The sequence below is a fragment of the Anastrepha obliqua genome, chromosome 2 (assembly GCF_027943255.1).
Source record: "Anastrepha obliqua isolate idAnaObli1 chromosome 2, idAnaObli1_1.0, whole genome shotgun sequence".
NCBI classification, from domain to species: Eukaryota; Metazoa; Arthropoda; class Insecta; order Diptera; family Tephritidae; genus Anastrepha; species Anastrepha obliqua.
This window is the reverse complement of record NC_072893.1, coordinates 45,156,747-45,181,713: the sequence shown is the minus strand read 5'-3', so window position 1 is coordinate 45,181,713 and position 24,967 is coordinate 45,156,747.

The following is a 24,967-nucleotide window of genomic DNA, read 5'->3' as shown; positions in this document are numbered from 1 at the left end:
AGTATTAATGTAAAACACATTTTGTTATTTGATAGTTGGCAATTTAGCTGTCAATCAGGAAAAAAAGTTTTTTGATCGGTTGCGTAGTTTTCGTTTGGCGTTCGTTGAAAAATGGAAAATCAAAAGGAACATTTTCGTCATATTTTGCTTTTTTATTTCCGCAAAGGGAAAACCGTTTCGCAAGCTCATAAAAAGTTATGTGCTGTTTATGGTGACGAAGCCTTGAAAGAACGGCGATGAAAAATGGATCGTTTACCACAATATCAAGCGGAAAAGATCGTGGAGCTGGCCAGGTGAACCAACTCGAGCAACATCAAAAGCTGATATTCATCAAAAGAAGGTTTTGTTATCAGTTTGGTTGAAGAAAAGCGGCCCGAATTTTCAAATCGAGAAAGTACTGTATTCCATCATGACAATGGAAGGCCACACACATCTTTGGCCACTCGGCAAAAATTATTGGAGCTTGGTTGGGATGTTTTGCCGCATCCACCATATAGTCCTGACCTTGCACCATCTGATTACTTTTTGTTTCGTTCTTTATAAAACTCATTGAATGGTAAAAATTTCAATTATGATGATGATGTAAAATCGTACCTGATAAAGTTTTTTCCTAATAAAAACCAGAAGTTTTAGGAATGTGGGATTATGATGCTGCTTGAAAGATGGCAAAAGATCATTGATACAAATGGATATGAAGTGGCTCAAAAATAGCGCTGATTTTTGAAGCTGTGTTTTTTTTTTGCTTAATGAAGAACAAATACATCAACAAGACCTGTCAATGATTCCCTCTCTATGGTAATGAAACGCACTGTAACACATACATATATAGACGCATGTTTATTGAATACTCTCGGCACATGATACGGCTGGGAATGCTGTCAACACAGCCCGGAAGAGATGCCAGTTAGGGGCAAGAATGAAATACAGATGCAAACGAATTTAACAAAGAGATAGTGGAAACAAAGATGAACAGCTTTGGTGGAGATTTATTTAAAATGCAGCTAAGTGAAATGCATCAATAAATTCATGTAGATTATAAAAGGCAGTTGTTCAAACACATTGCTCGTGTATGTGTGCTTTTTGCAACAAAGCAGCTGTGGTAGACGCAAACAAAAATATTTGCTTTAATTCCACTTAGAAAGTCAAGAATGCAATGATTCACGAGCCATGATTTCGTTATTTATGTACTCTTTATGAAGGTATATAAGAGTATGAGATGAAAGTAAATATTTATTATAAAGTCAACTGTATTAAATGGCAAAAAGGATGTAAAGAAATAAAATAAATAATTTGAAGTTAAATTATTGCTTGTGTTTTTTTTTTTTTAATTTACAATTTCTCCTTGCTAGACATAGGTATTCTGCATTGAAAATTAATATATAGTTGGTAATATTGCGATACAAACAATCAACCGTTTCTGCTTCGCCATTGAATGCCGCTCGGTTTCAATTTGTAGGAAAACCTTAGTTGAATCATTCGCAGGCTTTCGAATGATGCGGATGGATAACTTATTTATGCTTATGAAAATTGCCAGTTTTGTGTCAAGTATCTTCATCTAGTAATTTTACTAACTCACTTGACGAAAAATTTGCATGTGAAAGCGACAACAAAGTTACTGAGCAAAATTCGACGCTAGCGCGTATGGGTATACCTCATGAAACTCGTATAACTCACTATTTTCAATGCTGCAAATTCTCTTTCAAGAGAGCAAATGCAGCGCAAATTTTGTTGTATCAACTTTGTGAATTCTCTTTCTATGTTGTCCGTTCCTGTTTGTTGTTAGTCTGCAGTTGAAAACTACATTGAGAAGAATGAGAAAACAAACAAACAGTTGCTACATCTGTACGCCACTTTCTAACGCTTGGCGAATCGAAGAGGTGTAATATCTATTGTTATTATCACTTTTCTCATTTTTGTTAGAGTAGGACAAAACATATGCTTCTGTTGACTTTCTTGTGCCTGTGAGAGACTGGAATTTTCTCACGTGAGCTATACTTTTCACTATAACATACAACCGCACATTGCCCCAAACTCTTTAGTGTATAGTAAGAGGAGCCAGATTTTACGAGAGTCCTCCTCGACACAATTCTCAATATGTTGAAGAACAGGTGAGAGGCGTCAAGAGCTATAAATCTCAAATTTAATAAAAAAAAACAAAGAGCAGCAAATGTGCTATTACAGAAGCCCCGTACTCGTCACTAACTTTGTCACCAAGGCCGAAGACGACGCAACACATACTGCTCAACCAAGATGCCAAAACAAAAATAAACCAAAATTGAAAATTAGACCGGAGAACAAAATCAGCGCACTCAAAAAAAAATATACGGAGATTAACGATATGTTATATATCAGGCTATAGATAAAAAAGCTGATCACCAACATTAAGCATTAAGACATAGAAGACTTTTGGAAATCCACCTCGTCGCACGCAAAGGGAATAGAAGCTGTTGCTCTATGGGTTAAAACAGAAGAGCAAAACTACAACAAATAAATCACTCAATAACCAGAAATTTCCTTACAAATATTTCCTAAACAACGCATAACTGGAGAGCATATTCACAACCTCTGGTACAAGCAGTTTACAGCGCTTCATAGCTCATTGACAACACAAATAAATTATATTTTAACCAAGCCAGAGGAGTTACCGATATTTCTCACACATGGAAAAACATTTATGTCACCTAAAAACTCAGACACCCAAAATCCAAAAAACTTTCGACCTATAGCTTGTTTACCAACATTATATAAAATTATAACTACAGTGATAGTGACAAGAATATAAAAAACATATCAAACATCATGACATATTTGAGAGCAAAAAGGATGCAGGAAGCATAGTCAAGGGTGTAAGTGCAATTTATTATTGATAGTGTAACAATGAAACAAACCGAAAAGTCGCAACTAAATATTATAACATCTTCCCTTTTTAAACCTTCCCAAATGTCTTGTTTTTTTCTTCTGTCATCTTGCAACCATATTCAGTTCATTGTTTGTTACGTTTCATACAAAAATGCATCTTTCTCGCTCTTAAAAATGTCGAACTTCGTGCCTTCAAACTACGATTTGCGGACATCGAAAAACCATTTGTGAAATGCTGCTCTCCCGGTTCAAAAGGAAGTCTTTTTTGCATCGAATCGTTACGGGTGATGAAAAATGGGTGTATTTCTTCAATCCCAAGCGTAAACGATTCGCCCGGCCACAAGCCAAAAACAACGGCCAAACCAAATCGCTTCGGCTGCAAGTCAATGCTGTATGTTTTCTGGGATCAGCGTGGTATGATTTGGTAAGAGCTATTAAAACCAGACGAAACAGTTGACGGTGCACGCTACCAACGACAATTGTCCAGCGCTATACACCGAAAACGCCCAGAGTATGCCGATCGGTGCCACAAAGTAATTTTTCTTGATGACAATGCACCGCCACATCGAACAAGAGTGACCCGGGAATTGGTGGAGACGTACGATTGGGAACCGCTGGTGCATGCGGCTTACTCACCAGACTTGGCGTCTTCCGATTATTATTTGATTGCATCGATGGGCCACGCGCTTTCCGAGCAGCGCTTCAATTCTCACGAAGAAGCCAAAAATTGGCTCCCAATCATCGAGCCATTGCGGCCAAAGACGGCCAATTTTTTTGGCGCGGCATCCACAAATTGCCTGAGAGCTGGGAAAAATGTGTCCCCAGCGATGGCTATTATTTTGAAGATTAAATTTGTAACCATTTTTTTAGTAAACGTTTGACATTGAAAAAAAATCTCATTTCATAGGTATCTACCTGGAATTAGAAAAAGTCATAATATCATAATATATTAAGAGTGCCGGCTCCTCCAGCACTTTGAAATTTTCCTTTTTTTTTGTGCTTTAAAAATTTATTTAAAATCTAAAGAATATCTTTTCAATTTTTTAAGCTTAATAGACAATCAAAAAAGTCCCTATAAAGTCAGTGAAGTGATGAACGTCGAATGAAAGATGAGTAAGAACGACAACTTTATTTTTCAAAAAAAATCAATTTTTTTTGCAATTTCTTAAACTAGATATATTCAAAAATATGTACAAAAAAGTTTAACTTAAAGTCTTGAAAATTTACGAAGTTATACCCGATACAAAAAGTGCAGGTAGTGAGTTACAACCGCCAATGAAAACTTTAAACGCGTTTTTCTCAAAACGACTTTTCTGAACACGGTGGCCTCGATTTATCGAAGACTTATGAACCGATTTTAATTTTTTTTTGTTTAATTTTTGTATATGTGTTGGCTACATAGCCGGTTTTAAAAATTCCAAAAATTAATATTTTTTCAAGCCATTCAAAAACAAAAAAGGGTAAAACACACAAAATTCATTTTTCAAACGTGCACCATTTCTCAAAAACAATAAAAAAAACCGCCACGTATGACGATAGCGATTGATGTATAGATTAAGAATTTTTTTGGTTTTTTGCTTTCCAATGATTTTTCACCGCTGTATCGTGGCCACCAGGGTGCATCAGTTTTTTCTGACGTCATTGCATTAATATTAATATCAGTTGCAATCTTTAGTATTTTTTAACAAAAATTTGTGTCGGTATAGTTGAATATCCAATGAAGATCCAACACCTAACACACCCGTTAAGACCTACACCGGACGACACCGATTCAGGGTTATTTTGCGAAGAGCTTTCTATTAGTGAATCCTTTCAACTGCCGGATCACTTTAGTGTTTTTCAAGCCGAAATAAACCCTATTCATGAAGCCTTAAACCGGTTAAAGATAAACAGAATATCATCAACGGATATCTGCATTCTATCAGACAGCCAAGCTGCCCTACGAGCCCTGGATGTATTACAAACAACATCAAGGAGTGTCTTACGTTGTCGCCAATCTCTAAATGAGATGGCCAAACAATAACGTATAACCTTATGCTGGGTTCCAGACCACAGAGATATACCAGGGAACTGTAGGGCAGACCAACTTGCAAGAGAAGGTACCTGTATGCCAGACATAAGTAATTTTATGGAGATACCTCTCGCAACTTTTAAGCTTCTTATTAAGGACGCACTAATCAGATCTTCAAATCAAAGATGCATTGGCGTTAACACCTGTGAAATTGCTAGGCAAACATGACCAAGGCTAAATTTACGTCTGTCCAAGAGTATTATAAAACTGAATAGACTTTAAATCAGGACCTTAGTAGGGGCCCTCACAGGACATTGTCTCATAGGAAATCATGCAAGGAGATTAGGCGTTTACACGCATGATTTCTGTCGTAGCTGCAGAAATGAGGAGGAGTAGGAAACAATTCAACATCTTTTTTGAACATACCCAGCTCTAGCCAGAAGCAGGAACCGATTTTTAAAATCCTACTTCTTAACGAATATAGATAATCTATATACTTTAGGTATCAACAACCTTTTACGCTTTGTCAAAAGCTCAGGATGGTTCAATATGGAGAGGGAAATGTAGCCAAACTCCCGTGGCTCACAACGGACCCATTTCGTGGTATAAGTGGCATCGTTGTCTCTATGTGCGATGCGGCTGCCAAACCTAACCTAACTTAGTTGAATATATGTTAAGTAAATTATAATTTGCCCGATCCTCAAATAATTATCCCCATTTATAAAAAAAAAATCATGAATATTAATATGTAATTTATTTTTGGATAATAAATACTCTCAGTTTTTTGCAAAGAATGATGCCCTCTTAAAAGAAATTTAAAGAGAAAATTTGACAACAACTAATACAATCGATCATTTTGACCAGGCGGTAGTTCTAGTGTTAAAAGAAAAACTAACGTCAGAAAAAAAAAAATTAAAAACTCAGTTTTACTATATGCCGCAAATTTCTAAGCAAATATTGTGCCATGTGATTTCGATTTGTTTCCGAAAGTGAAAGCTATATTTCATTCACCTACACATTACAGAAAGGAAAATAATAAATCATTAAAAAATAAAAATAAAAAAACATCTGAAAAACTTTCCTTGAAAACAATGTTTATAACTGCAGCTAATTTTGGGGATTTTGGGGGTCGGTTTTAGGTAAATAATTAGTTAGTTCAAATAATTTGTAAGAATTCATCAGTTATAATTTTCTACAAATTTGTGAGAGGAAATTCATAGAAGAGATTAAATAATATTGTGATGTAAATATTTTCTATTAAGGGGACCAGGTGGTCCAGAAATTTCAAAAAATCGTTTTTTTCTCGTTTCTTAAGAATACACTGTGAAAGTTTCATGCTGAAATTCCCATAGCTTCTACAGCCTATTAACTAGGTAGAGAGCGGTCCGCGTGTTACGTCACCCGGCCATTCTACTCCAAAAATTAAAGTTGACTGGTCGTCGTAAAATGACACCCAACCAAATAAGAGTCATTGCACCACTTCATTTCACAAGTGATATGCCAATTAGCTTGCAATGAAGTGCAACGACACTTACGCAAATGTAGAAATGTAATATTAGTAATAAGAAATATTTCGTTGATTCACCAATTATTGTACAAGTGAATCAACTATTACCAATAAGTACATATAATTTCGATGACGTAGGTATAAGATCACTATAAATGTTAGTTGTAAGAACTCATTAAAGAACTGTATTGTATACATTTGACAAATAAAGGCGCAAATTGAGTTTTTTTTAAGCCGCGACTTGCACTTAAACTTATCTCGCGCGCTCCTGCACCTCAAAATTTAAACTCATTTATCTCGAAACTACTTTTTTCGGCCTGGTGTTGCCAAAAAAAAAAACAACTATTCTACCGAATCGTCTGAAATTTTAATATGTTGTTCACAAAATCAATTTCCCACCCCCGTACTAGAACCATATTATTTCAATTATTTCGAATTTTTTTTATTAAAAAACTGACAAAAACCGATTTTTAGAGTGTGAAATTCAAAACTGCGCTATTTTGTCAATTTTTTTTTAATTCTAGCGCGAAACAGGAATACTGATTAATAATGTTTTTGGTTTTTGTGTTTTAGATAATTAGAAGAGCAAAATGGATAACACCGTCCAAGTCCAAGTTTTCGGGAGAGTCAACTTCAGCGACATTTTTAAAATTACTAAAATTAAAAAAAAAATTTCTTTTAATTTTTGTATTTAAAAGAAGTTAAATAAAAAACCTAAAAAATTTAAATATCGTTTTTCATTTTTTTATTGTAAAAAAAAATTCCTGAAAATACCCTAAATTTTCGAACTTTAGACCACCCTTAAGGAAAGCGCCTTTTTTTCATGGCAATTCGGTGGTGATTTCCAAAGCTTTTCCTGCAAGGGAAATATTAAATAAAAATATAGTAGTCATATTAAATAAAAATATAAAATATTTTTTCTTTTGGATGTAGCACAATTTGAGGGGGTAATATAAAGAACCAAGAAATTTTTTCAGAATTCCTATTATGCATACAGTGTGTTCAGTATATAGTGACTTCTTATTAAAAAGTCAAAAACATTAACAAGCTATATTACATTATAGCATTAGCTATATTATTGGTTTATTTGAGAGAGCAAATATTTCCATTACTTATTTTTTTAAATTTATTTATTTATTTATTTGTACCAATAGTGCAAAGTAAGACTAAGTTCTTTTAATAGTACTTCAACATTAGTATATTCTCGTACAACTAGAATGATTTTAACATGAAAGTTACTTAGTCTAAATTTAGCCACTAGTTCATTAATAAATCAATCCAATTTATGTAACTTAACTATAATAGTAAGAAGATAAGGCTTTGGTAGTAGGAAAAGAAAAGAGGAATTTAGAAAAGAAAAAACAAAAGTACATAGATATTAGAATATAAAGAGAGACATTTATTGCCCTAATTCAATGCAGTCAAACACTTCTAAAGTAATTATAGACTTGTGCCCTGTAGTTAAATCTGTTAAGTCCAGCCTTCACAGTGTCGGGTAATGAGTTCCACACTTTAACAGCGTTAATGAAAAATAATCTAGATGATGCCAGGTAATTAAATGTTGGAACGATCAATTTGTTGTGTCTGCAAGATCTTACTGGTATCAACTTCTCTGTCAGGTAGGGAGGGGACTTGAATAATGTAAGCTTGCACATAAATATGCAATTTCTAGCAGACAAATAACTGTTAAGGCAACAGCCCAGTAACCTTGATCGCCAGGCAGAGATATGCTCATATCTGCCAATCCCATATAATACCGCGTGACGTTATTAAATGCCTCATTAAGTTTACGGCAAGATGTGGAATCGAGTTTGCTGTATACCACCTCAGAGTAGGTAATGGGGGGCATAATTAGCTGGAGAGCTAATTTGTGCCTCGTTTTCTCAGTCGTGAATGTTGCAGAGACTCTCAGCTTACGCAATGTAGCATAAATATTCCCCACAACCCTATTTATATGGTCAGCACAGGTAAGTTTTGTGTTAAGAATAAACCCCAAATTGCTTACCTTATCCATAAAGGTAAGGGAACTTATACCTATCCACAGTTTAGGGATATTGTCAACATACCCACACTATAACTTACAGGTAAGACATATGACTTTGACGCGTTCAAACATTTTTTATGTTTCATTAGCCCAAAAAGAATAGCAGACAAATCACTGTTTATTTTGAAACATAGATCTTCAACGAGACCAAAACGACTGGACAAGTACAATTGTTTATCATCAGCAACGGACTTTTTTAATGTGGCCGTCTCGGCTGGCTTCACAGTAGTGCGTTCTGCTAATTTAAGATATTTTTGTTTTGCTCAATTCTCAAGTTCGCGAAAAACTGTAATTTAATCGTACAGCTATGTGCATCTCGCAACAGTGGTAGTAACATACTAGCAAATTTCCATGTCTCTTCTGTCTACCTAACCATCATAAATCTCTTGAGACTAGTGAATTCGAAAGCATATTTTTGTAAGCATCAAAAAAAAAGATTTGTTGTTGTATATATATTCTTACCAAAGGCCGTTCGATTTTATTGCCACTTAAATTTCCGCACTTTTTTTCCTTTAAAATGTTACTATACTTTAATTAAATATTTTGCTGCTACAAGCAAAAAAAAAAATAAAACACTCGGTATAAATTAATAATATTCGTTTATCTAAAATATAAAATACTAAATAAACTGAAATCTAAAGTCGGCAGTGGGTAAGCGTCGCAATTTAATAAATTTAGTTTCTCTAAAAATTTAGAGAACTTTTTTGACGCAAGAGAAAATTTAAATCTTGACTAATACCAGCAGCAGCCAGTTATATGGGATTTAATATTTTATTAAGTTTTTGTTTTTAGTTTTCATTTCTGTTTTATTTCGGTCGCTTCACTTGTTAAGCTAGTAACATCAATTTACAAGCACACATTCAGGCACACACAGACAGGCCCACAATACTACCACAAACCACACACATATACACTCCACACTCCAAGGTAGGGCAGAGCCAACAGAAACCGCAACAATGGCCGACACATTATACTCTGGCGGTTAAGCTGCTGGACAGTATAGAGATATTAGCCCTTGATGGGTCATAAGGAGAGGTAGTTAAATGCGAGCACACACACATTCACTTATACACCTAGCCATACTCGTAAATTCGTATATATAATATAAGTAAATGTGCGCGTACGTGTGTTTATTAGGTTCACTTATACCCTGCAGGGAAGTCCACTTGCACAGAACTACTAAGCTTCTTCTTGATTGACGCGATAACCGCTCACGTGATTTTGGCCGAATTTTGGGGGATGGTTCCATACGTAGAATTCCACGCAAGTGAGGAAAGTCTCTTATCGCCATTCCAACTGCCGTGGAGCGTTCCAATAGTTTCCAAACATCCGTACGGAAGCGAGCTAATGTGAGAGAATATCTGGTTCTGCGCTGGGTTTGGGAATCGATACGTAGAAATCTCCCCAATGAAAACGAACTGCTAAGCAACTACTTAGTAAATTTACTAATAGTAGTCTTACTAATTTGAGATACATCGTTTGGAGACAGGGCATGGCAAACATGTTTACGGATGGCTCGAAGTTGAACGGAAAGGTTGGTTGGGGAGTATTCTGCGAGGAGCTCGCCATCAAGCTCAAATTAGGCTACCGGACTACTGTAGTATTTTCCAAGCGGAGGTAGCCGCGACTAAAGAAGCACTGGATTGGTTACCTACATTTGCAGTTACTGTAAAGAAAGTAAATATCTACTACGGCAGCCAGGCGACAAGTAGGGTCCTAGGTCCGTTGTTTGTGTTTTTGAAATTAGTCGGGGAATGCCTGACTTCTACCTCGACTGTATCCGAATACTTCGAAAGATAGGCATCTCGTAAATTTAGAAAAGTAAAATAAATTTGCGTAATACGCAAACGTGCAAATCCATGCGATCCTTCCGCCCACAGGTAGATCGAGGTGGCTCGAGGGAACTTCTGAGGCTAACAAAGGGCAGCACTCGAATTTTGCGTGTGTCCTTACTGGGCATTGTCCGTTAGGTATCCATGCGTTGAGACCTGGGATTGCTTCAAGTCCTTTCTGTAGAAGCTGTTTGGAAGATGAGGTGCCATCATCTCAGCAACTTCTCCTTAGTTACCCTGCTCTCGCCTGGCTAAAATTCAGACATCTCGGCTCTCACTTTTTTGCTTCACCTACGGATATAGCAGGTTTACACATTACATACCGGGCGAATTTAATCAGGAGCTTGAAGCGGATAATGCAGTGTTATTAGTCACCGTTCGTCTTTGTCCTCTAATCCAAAGTCCATTTTGTTCGAATTTTCACCCTCTGTATGGCATCATAATGGGTGAATTTAATTCTTTGTCCAGGTTGGCCTCCGTTGGGCAGCCATCTATTTATCCTATATCCGGCTACTTTTCTGATCTTTTCCTGTACTGGGCTGCACAGTTGGTTCACTGTGCCATAACTAAAAGCCCACTTCTTCGTCATTAAAGGGGTCCGGGTGGTCTAGAGCTCGAAAATATAGGGTATTTTCAGGATTGTTTTTACAATACAAAAATGTTTAATTTTAATAGTTTTAAAAAGTTGAACCTCTAGAAAAATTGGACTGGGCGGTGTTACCCATTTTGGCTCTTCAATTTATCTGAAATAAAAAAAACCAAAAAAATTTTAATCAGTATGACTGTAGCTATGTCCCGTACTAGAATTAAAAAAACCAAAATTGACAAAATAGCGCAGTTTTGAATTTGACACTCCAAAAATTGTTTTTTTTTTCAGTTTTCTAATCAAAACAATACGAAATAATTAAAATAATAACATGATTCTAATACGGCGAAAGCCATTGATGTTGTGAACAACAAATTAAGATTTCAGACGATTCGGTTGAATTTAAAGTTTGAGGTGCAGGAGCGCGCGGACCGATCTCTACCTAGTTAAGGGGCTGTAGAAGCTATAACATTGGGAATTGTGGCATGAAAATTTCACAGTAGATTCTTAAAATACTCTACTTTTGAAATATAGAAAAAACCAAAAATCGGTTTTTTGAAATTTCTAGACCCTTAAGTTTTCTTTAAAATTATTTTAAATATTGAATTGCTTTATGATGCAAAAAAGTTGTACCCATCAGCTGAAGCATTTAGAAAACGTGCCTGTCGGTGACCAGAGTGGGCCAAGGTAAAGATTGGTGTACCACCAAGCTCCTAATTAAGACTCATCTGCCGGTCGGAGGTGCCATAAAACTGTAGGTTTCTCTATCTAAGGAAAACCATCCAGACGCACACCACAAATAAAAGGAAAGCGCTCGGCCAAACAAACACCTGTCAGAAATGTACGCGCAAAATTGTTTGTTTTATTTATTTATTTATACAACAAAAATTAAGTAATACGAAGTTTAAGCTGAGGTGTCACGTCTTTTCTTGTCTACAAGTTTTTTATAAGGAAGAAAGCGTCTTGCACCGCCAACAAAAAAAAATCAAATATCAAATTTGACTAAAATTATAGTGATTTGCCATATGTGACGCATATTTACTTCGTCATACATCGCACAAGTACAAAAATTCAAAGAATGTCTCCATCCACTTTTTCACTTTGGCAATACGAATGTGACAGAGACTTTGCTCTGAGCGTTGCCGATTATTTTCACATACGATCAATCAATTGACTGGTACTGTTCTTACACGGAAATAAGCTTAAATTTTCGTAAAAATACGCGAAAGTAAAAAAAAAAAATGAAAAATAAAGTTTAAAAAAGCTCTGGTATCGAATATTAGCTCTATGGTTATAATTATATGACGTAGTCCAGTGTTTTTCTTCAAATTTAATCTTATGGTAAGTCGTTGGCTTAAAATTATATCATTTATAGATTTTATTAGTAAATTTCAGCTAAACCTATGAAATATCCTACTATGGGGCGCTTTGAAGACACTACCGCTTGGAAAGTGCAGATTTGTCGCTCTGAATTCAAATGTTGCTCTAATCTCTGATATCATTCGGAAGACAAATGTCGCTTAACGCAAAGAGACTTAAAATTGACAAAATCTTACTAGGTTCGGTATTTTCTCAGCAATATCCTTCAAGGATGAAAAATATGCTGATCCTAAGCACATTTGTCGAGTCCTACAAAGAGCAGAGCAGTGGAAAAGTAGATGTTCCAAAGTAACCCTAGCATTCGCTTCGTTGCATGTGTTACATGCATCGCTCTGGAGTAATCCCATTTTAGCTGTTGTAAGGTGAGACAGTGTCCCGCCAGTATTTTGCAGTCTTTCCTAGACAGTGATAAAATAAAGTTGGAGTAGTTGTGAACTAAAAACTTTATGCTTTAGTTCAAGATATCCCTGTAGGGTGTTTTGCGTTGAATATACGAACGCGAGCGCAAGTTAGGCTGCTGACTTGTTTGCTTTAAAATCTCTACAAACTCCAAACTAGCCATACTTTGTATGTGGCTTTGTGCACACTATATATGTATACCCATGCACGGTCAAAGTTGACCATGCCGACAACAAAAGTTAAAGTTTACATTAGCTGCTGGTAATAATTCTGGCTGGCGCTGCTACTTAACCTTATACGCGGCGCACTCGGCAACAAACTTGTGCAGTTGGATGAAGGAAGTTTGGCTGCAGAAAATGCATACCGACTCACACACATACATACATATACTATCCTGACTGTGTTCTGATTTAAAACCACTGCCTTTTTCTTTCCAATTTCATTCGAGCAAACCTCTTTTCAAATATCTTATTTCACTTTTTGGCTATGCCATTTTTCTTCCAATTTTTGTTTTTCTTCTTTACTGCTTCTTTCCTTTTCGCTCTCAATGGTGTTTTTTTTTTCTTTTTTTGGTTTTTCCTTCCTATAACTTTTCCTTGCTTTTGGCTTTTCGCATATCTATTGGAGCTACCGTGAAAGTTGATCCATTGCCCATACAATGTCCTGTACGTAGCTTGTCGTTGCTGCACTTCCGCTCAATTTGCTTTGGTTTGTCGGCCATCAGAGTAGCTGACTGGCTGGATGTCTAGTTGTTTGTAGTGGCAAACGTTTGATGACTAACTTGTCGCTGCTACAAGTGCTTTGCAAATGCCATATGCCGTTGATTTGAAGCAGTGTCCAAGTGGATAATAGCAGCAACTGAAAAGTCCCGTCAAAGTGAGCTAAGGGAAGTCAGAGCTACTACTGCAGTTGGTTGTTTGTTTGTGCATTATTTCTAACTTACTTGTGTCTAGGCTCACGTGTAAGTACGTAAGTATTTAGTTTGGGATAGTGCAGTGTTAGAGAGCAAAGGTAACAAATTTTGTTATTTTATTTTTCAAAATATCTTAAGAAATGGCTGCCGGCAGGTTAAGTTACACTGCAAGTATAGGCGAGTCTAAGTTAGGAGAGAATTGAATAAACTCAAGTCAGGCGTTAGATATATTAATTTTTCTTGCATGCGTTGAAATGTCTGTATTGTTGAAAATGGGCGTGGGTGTTATCCAATTTCAATAGATTTGAAATTCACGCACATGGGACAATACGACGATCATTACTGAAATTGCTAAGCTATTAAATAATTTTACAACCTTTCAACTCAAATGATTTAAGAACTATAACTTTTCTAGAGGTTTTTGAGGGATTAGAAATAGAATGTTAAAATGTAGGAGACCCCTCTATTACACCCTTGGTGAAGCGTTTTTATCAAAACGTGTGCCATCAATGTAAAATTTTCCCTAAAAAATGTTCGATTGATTTTTAATTCATTCTTGAGTCGTAAAGGCTGCATTTGAAGCACCGCGTAGCCAAACGTGACTACCATTCGTTGGGGTCCGCGTGTGTGAAGTCCATTGTGGGCAAGAAATACTTAATAATAGTAAAGGTTTTTTTAATTGCGGTCACCACTCCGCTGCCCTCATAGAAACCCATCTGCCATTCGAGGCGGCAAAAAACTGCAAGTCTCTCCATTTCTTAAAAAATATCAAGACGAATGGAAGAGCTGGGTCGAACACCCAACGAAGGGTGTAAGCAGCAATAAAGTATACCAATTCAGCATACAAAGCGCTCTATGGAGTTGCAAAAGCTGGCTCAAATTTTTTTACTGCCTACTAAAGTAAGTATTGGGCTAAGTTGTTTTCAAAAACTGTTCGAATAAATATCTAAAATATCTAAAATAGGTGAATAGAAGTATTAGCGTAGAATATTTCAACACCGTAGCTCCAAACTGAACGGATCTTTTTGACCCTCATTTCAGGTAACCCCTTACAAAATTAATCTAAAGAGTGGTTCTTCTTCTTCTTCTTCTTCTTCTTAAATTGTCTTTATGACCCTCATTTCAGGGTACCTTTTAAAAAATAAGTTTAAAGAGTCGCTCTTCATCTTCTTCTGCTTAGCATCACAGTTCCTGATAAATCATTACTTCACTCATAACTACGTGTCACCTCTCCCTATTCAGAGCCACATCCTTAAAACACCTCATGATTAGCTTTTTAAGGTCTGCTTCACCACCTTCGTGCCGTCTTTTTCGTGTGCGTTTTCTTCTTCGGTCTTAAGCCGGGCACGATTCGAGCATTTTTCATGTCGCTCGCTCTCTGGGCATTCTCATAACGTGGCCGAGCCATGTTGTCCTTCAGTACTTGATGTACCGTATCACAGCTTCGTTTTTGAATAATATCTACAACAAATCTAATCGAAATAGCTCTCTAATCTAATCTTGCTGCCTTCGTTTCAACCAAAAATTTCTGGAGCTCCATCTTGCTGCCTTACAGGTCCAATAATTTTTGAAGTGAAAACTTCTTTAGAATCGTTGGGAGTGATTTTAGACTCGATGAAACGAAAAAAGCGACACTCTTGGCTACGAATATTACATATAAACGTAGCGACGAACTAAATAACTTTTAGGCCAGCGCCGACAGCATGGCGCGATAGCCGAGCGACTAGCAATGTGAGCTTCCGATCCAAAATCCTTGGTTCGAATCACAAGAAAAAAATTTTTTTTATACAGTTATTTTATTTTATTTTATGATATGTTTATGAGGAGCTTTTTTTCATGGCAGAAATACACTCGGTGTTTTGCCATTGCCTGCTGAGGGGTGAGCGCTATTAGAAAAATAGTTTTCCTTAATTTTGGTGTTTTCACCGAGATTCGAACTGACGTTCTCTCTGTGAATTCTGAATAGTAGTCACGCACCAACCCATTCGGCTACGGCGTTTGTTTAATTTTACTGATGCAAAAATGAGGGCAAATATTTGAATAAAGTTTGCTTACTGTTTACACATTTTCCAAAGGTGACGGAGAACCAAAAAAAAAAGTCGATTTTCAAACAAATACGAGTGCATATGTGTAATTGTGTTAGAGTTTCGGTCACGCCCCAGCAAAACCTGCGTGCATATGTGTTTGTAACATTCAAAAAAATGTAATTGTGTTAGAGTTTCGGTCACGCAGGTTTTGCTGGGGACGCTCATAATAGCAACCGCGTGTGTATTTTTATATTCGTAAATATTTTCATTTTTAAATATTTACCGCAATTATGCCGAAAAATAATGCAGAAAAGTGTCGTGAATATCGACAGAAAAAAAAAATCAATAAATAGCATCACGGAATTCATTCACGAAAATTTAATAACGTATACACCAGAAGTATCGCGGATACTTAGAAAAGATTACAATAAAGTTCCAATGATTTTAAGTGGCGATTTTAACGTAAATTTTGCATTGGACACAGCGGTTCCTTTAATTGACGTTCTCAATACAACATTCAATTTAAAAATGTGTAACAATCGCACTGAATCGACAACACGATCAAAAACAACAATTGACGCTGTATTTCAAAGATATGTTGACAACATCGAAACCAAAGCATTTGTATCATATTTTAGCTATCATAAGCCACTCGTATCATTTGTTGAAATTGAAAACATTGAGGATGAATAATAATAAAATGAAGAAAATAAAATATGAACTTTATAGCAATATTATAATGAACCTATAATTATCCCGCTCCTAATGCTGCTTTCGTCTTATTCTCTCTCAGTTTGTTTTACGGAAGGTTTCACTTCTATCGCGTCTAACCGTTAGACTGGTATTTTTTTTTCTTAGTACTTTTCTTTCAAAATACAATGGCTGCTTAATGTCAGCAAATGTCAACGTCCAAAGCTCACATTTGTAGCTGACCACAGGGCGGATTAAGGCTTTGTAAATATTTAATTTTTGTAACGGAAAATTTTACTAGTGGTATTCTCAGGCAAAATCTTCATGTTACCAACGTAAAAGTCTCCAAAAAAATGAAAGGAAATGAAATCCATGGCAAGAAGGAATAATAGTCAGATTCAATTTTTACACATTTAATTTATTTTGTTGGCACATTAGTTAAGAAGTTCAAGTTGAATAATGTTTATTAAATGGTGGTCAGTAGAAGAAGTCATTGAAGTCTTGTTGGGAAGGTATCGGTCAAATGATTGTGAATGCTTTGTTCATGCAATGTTGAATGAGTTCTCTAAAATAGGTGTTAGCATGTCATGTTGAAGGTTGAACTTCCATAGTACAATTTTTGTAGAAGCTGCCTTAACACGGAAGAAGAGGAAACAATCAGACTATGTGAGTGTGAGTGCCTAGCTGGAAGGAGACTTCGCACTCTCGGTAGTGCATTCTTAACAGCGGATATTGCACATCTAAAACTAACGAAGCTTTCCTCGTTTATAAAAGCTACAGATTGATTTAAAAACGAACCCTTAGTGTAAGGATAAGTTCCAGTGGTATCGCAATGGATCTATAAGAGGTCTAAGTGTGTAATTTTAAAGTTCACTATTTGCACCATCACTGGCATTATTTCGGTTATGAAAGAAAACGTACCAAATAGATGTACCTACTTTTTTATAAGGTGCAATGTTATATTAAGGGGAACCGAAGGTCTAGAAATTTCAAAAAACCGATTCTTGTTTTTCCGATATTTGGAAAGCATAGTATCTTAAGAATATACTGTGAAATTTTCATGCGGAAATTCCCAATATTATAGCTTCTACAGCCCATTAACTAGGTAGAGAGCGGTTCGAGCGTTCCTGTATATCAAATTTCATATTCATTTATCTCGAAACGACTTTTTTCGGCCTGGTGTTGCCAAAAAAAAAAAAGGAAAAACTACTCAACCGACTCGTCTGAAATTTTAATATGTTCTTTACAACATTAATGGGTATCGCGCAATTATTTCGTATTTGTTTTTATTATAAAACTGAAAAAAAAACCGATTTTTAGAGTGTGAAATTAAAAACCGCGCCATTTTGTCAATTTTTTTTGGTTTTTTTTATTCTAGTACGGGACATAGCTACAGTTATACTGATAATTTTTTTTGTTTGGTTTTCGTGTTTCAGATAAATAGAAGGGCCAAAATGGACAACACCGTCCAGGTCCAATTTTTCTGCAGGGCCAACTTCAGCGCTATTTTTAGAATTATTGAAATTAAAAAAAATTTTTTTTTCATTATTGTACATAAAAGAGGTTAAAAAAAGACAAAAAAATTTAAATATCGTTTTTCATTTTTCAAGTGAAACTTTTTAGGCGTCGATGGACGAGCGAGAATGGAGCGTAAAATTTCAAGGACATGCAAGGTTTTGGGTATTTTCGTTGCGCGAGAGAGAAAAAAGATATAACGCAGAGGAAAAATAGAGAGAGAGAGAGCTATAGCTTACATATATTTTTAGATACAGGAAATATATTTTTGGTGTCTGCCTACTTTTTGGCGTTATATTTCCTTGGTGCCTACTTTTTGGCGCTTATTTCCGTTTCCTGGCTAGTGCTTGTGCGTACTATAAAGTGCTATCCATTCCGGTGTCGGATTTTTTGGTATTGCTTTGCGGTAATTTGTACCGTTGCTGCGGTCCTGGAATCGCTGCGTTTGTTGCTACGGTTTGTGTCGACCCTTCCCCTGTTTTTGTAAATTTTGTCTATTTGTATTCTCTGCAAATGTTGTGAATTTATTTAGATATATTATATATTCTTTCTCTCTCTCTCTCTCTCATTCTCTCTCGGGTCTCTCCCTTTTTCTTTCTCTGCCTTGAAAGTTTCCCTTCTGGTATGTGTACTACGTCACACGCACTTTTTTGTTGTAAAAACAGTTCCTGAAAGTACCCTAATTTTTCGAGCTCTAGACCACTTATTTGCCACTTTCAAAATTAAATGTTAGTAAAACTAGTTTAAAAACATTCATAGCTTGTGCGGCATAATTCTGATTTACAGATCACAGTTTCGTCGACATTCTTGCGGAAATCTGCTGGTGAACCAAAAAAATGTTCGAAAATGGTGAAATAGAAGAGTAGTCGAATGCAATGGGCTCTGGCGGTGTAAGTGAAGAGCTCGCATCCCAGCCATAAAAAAAACTCGAATGAAGTCTAAAAATTATGTAATTTTAAAGAAGTTGCAAAAATAGAGCGACGAACATTGGTCAAGCTGCCAGTATATTTTATGAAAACATCTATTTCGTCACACTATCACACGCAATTAACTACATACATGCACCACAATAAGAAAAACATGGCCGTCATTCAACGCCCATAGGACGAACTACCAGTTAGCATGCTCTAATTCAAACATTTCTCGTATTACTGCAACTTTTACAGGTGACTGGAATATAGGGGATCATGTAGCCAGACTCAGCCTTCCTTTCAATCCCATCTGCAGAAGCTGTCAAGCGGAGGGTGTGAAAGAAAGTCTTCTCTACTATTTATGCGAATGTCCGGGTTTAGCCAGAACAAGACTTCGCTCATTCGGTAAACCTTTCCTATAGCAAGTGAATGAAATCGCAGACATAGAGATACAAAATTTGCTGTTATATCTGGATCTCACAAAATGGATCTGACTATAAAACCAAAAAAAAGAGAACAGTGGTAATAAAAAGACGCTAGTCTCTAATAAGGACCATTTAGTATGATACAAATACTCACCCACCTCAACAACAACAACCACAACAATTATATTTTGGAAGTCTACATTAATTTCTCGTTCAATCTAGTGGCTTCTTAGGTCTATGCAATGCTAGTTCTACATTTTATACTTATTGAAAGCAGTGTTAGTTTAGCTTCTTAAGATATTCTTACTTTTGTGATACGCAGGTTTTATCTGACCAGACCCCTGGTAGGATTTTCCGAAGAATAATTTTCTAAAAAGTTTTAACTCTTTAAAGACTTTTCAAATTAATTTTTCAGTGGTTCTTCAAGCAAGGGTCAAAATACCCTTTTAGGTGCGATATAACAGGTTGAAATATTCCTCGAAAACCTCTCCTACCAACTACTCTAACTAAATTAACCAAAATTACGAATGCTCTATTCAAATTGAAACACATTTATATATATTGGAGAACTATCGAGGTCATCAGGTTCAACATGTCAGGAAAGCCAGCACACGATGTGTCATCATATCGGCATATATTATTTCCACCCATTTGATCAAAACTATTCGAAAAATTGTCTGTCTTAACAAAGTGCTTGAACTAGAAGAGGAGCCTGATACCAACGCATCAATTTGGCTTTCGCCCAAAACATTCAACCATCGACCAAGGCCACAGATAACTCAAGTTATACATATATAGAAAATGTATTCGAATAGAAAAAAGTGTGCTTCTGTGTGTCTTCCTAGATGTACCCAAGGCCTTCGATAAGATATGTCACGTTGGTCTTTTTTACAAAATAAAAACAAACTAAATATTAAAACATTTTAAAATCCTATTTAGCCGATCGCTTCTTTCGAATTCAATACGATGGCACGCACTTTGATCTGAAAGAAATTAAAGCTGATGCCCTGTCGGGTAACGTTTTGGAGAACTCTATTATTAATTTACCTAATTTTTACATGCAATTTGCCTGCCGAACAGAACTGCGGCCAAGAATCTATGAGTGGACAGTTACTTGGCGCATAAAATTAAATGAAACAAAATCCGTTCATATTAACTCACGTTCAATAAAATAAGATATCTTTCTCATATAAGTATGGAAATGGATTGCAAGTCCTGTATTATAACACGGCTAAATATCTGGGTATGACTCTTGATACCAAACTCAGTGCTCACATAAAGAAAAAAAAGAATAACTTGATAAATTAAATTCAGAAACATGTCTTGGCTTATGGGTACTCGATCCGAGCTATTCACTTGCAATAAAATACTGATCCAACTATGTGGTTGCTCAAGCTCCAGCAACATACTTCAAATCCAAAGCTTCCAGAATAAAGTCTTGCGATGCGCTACTAACGCACCCTGCTATGTACGCATCAACGACTTTGAACGGGATCTCGGCGTAGAACCAGTTGTCGTCGTAATTAGAAAAAATGCTCTATCTCATATGAATAGACTATCCTATCATGTCAACAGCGATGCCTTAGCCTTCAACGACCCAGCTTAAATGGTTTGAAAGGTTGAAACGCAAAAAGCCGCACCACCTCATGCAATAATCGACTCCTTTGCAAGTCTATTGTGTTCTACAAGACCCAAAGAAAGCTATTCGTTAGTTTATTTATTGTTAAATAGTTACTAAAAATTTCCCTCGGACACATATTTTAATCATTTTCGCCACTTTTTTTAAAAAACATTAAGTTGGCTCGTGAAAACTTTAGTAGGCCGTAAAATAATTCAAACCTTTACAAATTCATTTATCACTTTATTACTTAATAGACATACTTTAAGATGATTTCAACTGATGTACACCACTATGTGCCATTCAGTAAGAAATATTTAGCCTAAATTTACTTTAATTTTATATAAATTACAGTTTTGTGGCAATTATCACTCTTTTATTTTCTAAGCGCATGCATGCATATGCGTGAATGTAAGCAGGTAACACATGGGCTGAAAAGTGCCGGGCCCAACACATAGATGTCACTAGATTTAATGCGTTCACCTCTTTTACAGTTAGTACTGACCTTAAAAATAAAGCTGTTAAAATTTCATGATATTCTATTCATTAGTTCGTGAGTTCTTGTGCTGTGTGACACTACTTCTGTTATTCTCAAAACAATGGATCAAAAGAAAATTCGTGTTCTAATTTTACACTGCTGTTTGATGGGAAAGAATACCGTTCAAGAGAAGCAATATCCAGAAAATTATTATGGGTCTCCGTTCCATCAAAAACAACAATAAAATGATGGTTTGCTGACTTTAAACTTGGCTGTAGAGACTCCGATGATGCACAACGCAGTGGACATACAAAGGAGGCGGTAACATCAGAAAACATCAAAAAAATCCACAAAATCGTTTCGAGTGTTCGAAAACTGAAGTTGTGTGAGTTAGCTGACATTGCAAGCATAACAAAAGGATGCGTCACCTTTACATTGCATGAGCATTTGACTATAAGAAAAGTATGTTTAAAGTGGGTGCCGCGTTTGCTCACTGTTGACTAAAACCAAGAACGTGTTGATGATTATGAGCTGTGTTTGGCCATGCTTAAACGTAATAAACCGGAAATTTTGCTTCGAAATGTGACAATGGATGAAGCATGGATCCATCACTTCACTACGGAATCAAAACGATCATCATCTGAGTGGATAGCAACTGGTGAATCTCGTCCAAAGCGCCTGATAGCACAATAATTGGCTGAAAAGGTTATGACCTTGGTATTTTGGGATGTGCATGGAGTAATATTCATCGATTATCTTCAAAAGGGAAATTCTATAAAGAGTGAATGTTATATAACGTTATTGGAGCGTTTGAAGACCGATATTGCAAAGAAACATCCGTATAGGGCAAAGAAAAAAAATTTGTTTCATCAAGGCAATGCACTGTGTCACAAGTCAATCAAAACAGTGGCAAAACTACATGAATTAAACATCGAATTGCTCCCACATTCAACATATTTGTCAGATTTAAGTCCAAGAGACTACTGTCTGTTCGCAGCCCTAAAAAAATGCTCGCCGGTAAGAAATTTCGCTCGAATGAAGAGGTTATCGCCGAAACTGAGGCCTATTTTGAGGCGTTCTACAAAAGTGGTATTGAAATGTGCGAGCGACGTAGAAATGATTGCGTTGTTCTTGATGGAAATTACGTCGATGAACAAAGCTGATTTTGAACCAATAAAAACGTGTTTTCTTGTTAGCCTCGGGATTTTCAGCCCATGTGTTAGGCAATAAAATTGCTAACTTTTGACTCGTCGCCCCTTTATTGCACTTGGCTCACCACTAAACGAGCACACAGAGAAGCTCGAAATTCCTGAAACCATATTCAGTTACACACGCCCTTACATGCATTCATACTTATACGCCATAAGTACTAATGTACCTACCCACTACAGTCCGGCTTTCCTTTTTTAGTTCAACTTTTGAGGCTTTGCGCCAATTTTTTTACACTCCCGCACACACTCACAAAAAATATTTTCTTGCTACTTCGCAAAACAGAGCAAAACTGCAGATGGACAGACAGAGCAGACAGACAAGTTGGCTGCGCTGACATGCCAACAAATTACGACAAGAGTCTATTAGAAGTAGTCATTTGCTGCCGACTGCCGACTGCTGACTGTTGCCAACTCCACTCAATTTTTAACTTCTTAGGTTGGATAAGGAAAAGTTTGGTGCAAAAAATTATTTGCACAACTATTTCGAGATGCCAGTGCAAACTTATGTATGGGTAAGTGTATGTGGGAAGAAGAAGAACTTAATACAAATTTTGTAGTGAAAGTCGGCGAATAATGCAAGAGTTAGTATCCATTACAGCGATTTTGTGAGTTTTTTTTTTCATTCACATGCATGTACGTATGTGGGTGTGCCTGCTGCCTAAATTGATTCATACACACATGCAAGTATACATATGCACATTTTCATATATTTATATCATTTTTAAAGCATAAATTCTATTCATCTGTATGTGGAGTAATTTATCCACTTCCATATCCCGTCAGCTTACCAGCGATTACTCTCATTTTATTACTAAGGCATATCCTTCTACACTGAATGCCACTTTCATGCTCCACCTCCCCTGCTTTGGACTTAGACTGAGTAGCATGTTGCACGTGCATTTTATTGCGCAAATTCCCGTTTGTTGGTACTCAAGTTTTACGATGCAAGTGAGCTTGCGAAAGTGCATTTAACAGTAAAATAACTATTTATTCAAAAAAATAATTAAATTAAATGAGAAACTGCGAGTAGTTGTGTATACGAGCATACCTAACACGTCGACCATAAAAACGAATATTGTGACGTACATATTTTTCAATCAATATGCATGAGTTTAATAAAAGCGAAAGCCAAATACAAGGGATCGAACTGAAACTATTGCTGAGCATATTTTATGAGGACAGATGCAAGTAGAAGGTATGATTTTTTTCATACATATGTATGTATGTATGTATGTACATATATTAAATGAATTTTATTATTTATATGCTTGTTCGCTAGTAGTTCTTTTAATTGCGATGAAATTTGGCAAGTTATTTTGAGCGGGAAGATATTTAAGGGTTCGTTGAAGACTAAGTTAAGTCATGCTAGAATCGAAATCAAAAAAATACTATATCTCCTGGTTGCCGCCTAAAAGACTTACGTCATCAAGGCTCCCATTCCAGTTCGAGGACTAACAAGCTGGTAGCATGGGATTGGAAGTTTAGTGGTTGTCATTCCCTTTTGAGAGTTTTTTTTGTTTTTTTTTTTAATTTGAGTGAACTTAAAGCTAGAACGAACTCTTTATGAGAATTATGCAGAAAGTGATTGGATCATTTTTTTAGTTTTTTAGTAGTGTACTCAGTGTAGGAATATGACAGTTAGGCAACATTCTATTGGTCTGGAGTTTTAGGATTTTTAACAGTTTTACCACTACTTTGGGTTTGTTGTTCCAAAGATTGCATGCAGATACTGCAGTACCACTAAGGTGGTGAAGTCTTTGTCTGCCTAATGCAGAACATTCACAAAGCACATGCTCTAAGATTTCTGTGTCCATTTCGCAAAAGCGGCAGACATTGGTCTAAGATAGACCAGTATTATTTAACCCTCCATTAGGCGCGTGGACTTTACTCACTCGGTTAGGCGCGTGGACTACGTTCAACTTATTTTTCTGTTGTTTATTTATATTATTTTAAACGCCTAAAATATATTTACACTTACTTTTACTTGGCTTTTGTTATACAATAAAAAAAAGGAAAACAGTTAATTCATGCTCTTTCTTTGTTTAATGGCAAGTTTTTAAAATGTTTGCAGAGTTAAAGTGTTTAATAAAAAAAAAAATCAATCAAATTCATTCTTATAATAATAAATTAAAATTATATCTAATACAAATTGGCCAGTAAAAAAATATAAGGGTATACAAAAGAGTAAACATAGTTGAAATATAGAGCATATTTTTCTCATATGTTCTTTGCATGCATATTTACTACATTTTTGGCAAATTCTTCTGGTGGATTTATTACGACTCCTTGAGCAAATATAGCATCGCCGAATACAATTTACCTCGGGGGGTCTTCTAAACCAAGTAAGTGCCGGGTTCGGCGCCGCTCTTCTTTCGTCACGTTTGGAATGGTTGATCGTTCTTCAATTCGAGGTGTTATTAGCTTCCAAGCAATCATTTCAATAAAATCAGATCTTAAAACTTTTTTTTCATCTTCATTTTCGTCTGATTTTCTCTCTGCGTAGGCTTCTGGCTCTAAAATAGCTTCTTATTCAGCCGAAGAAAGTTCTTGTTCAGAGCCTG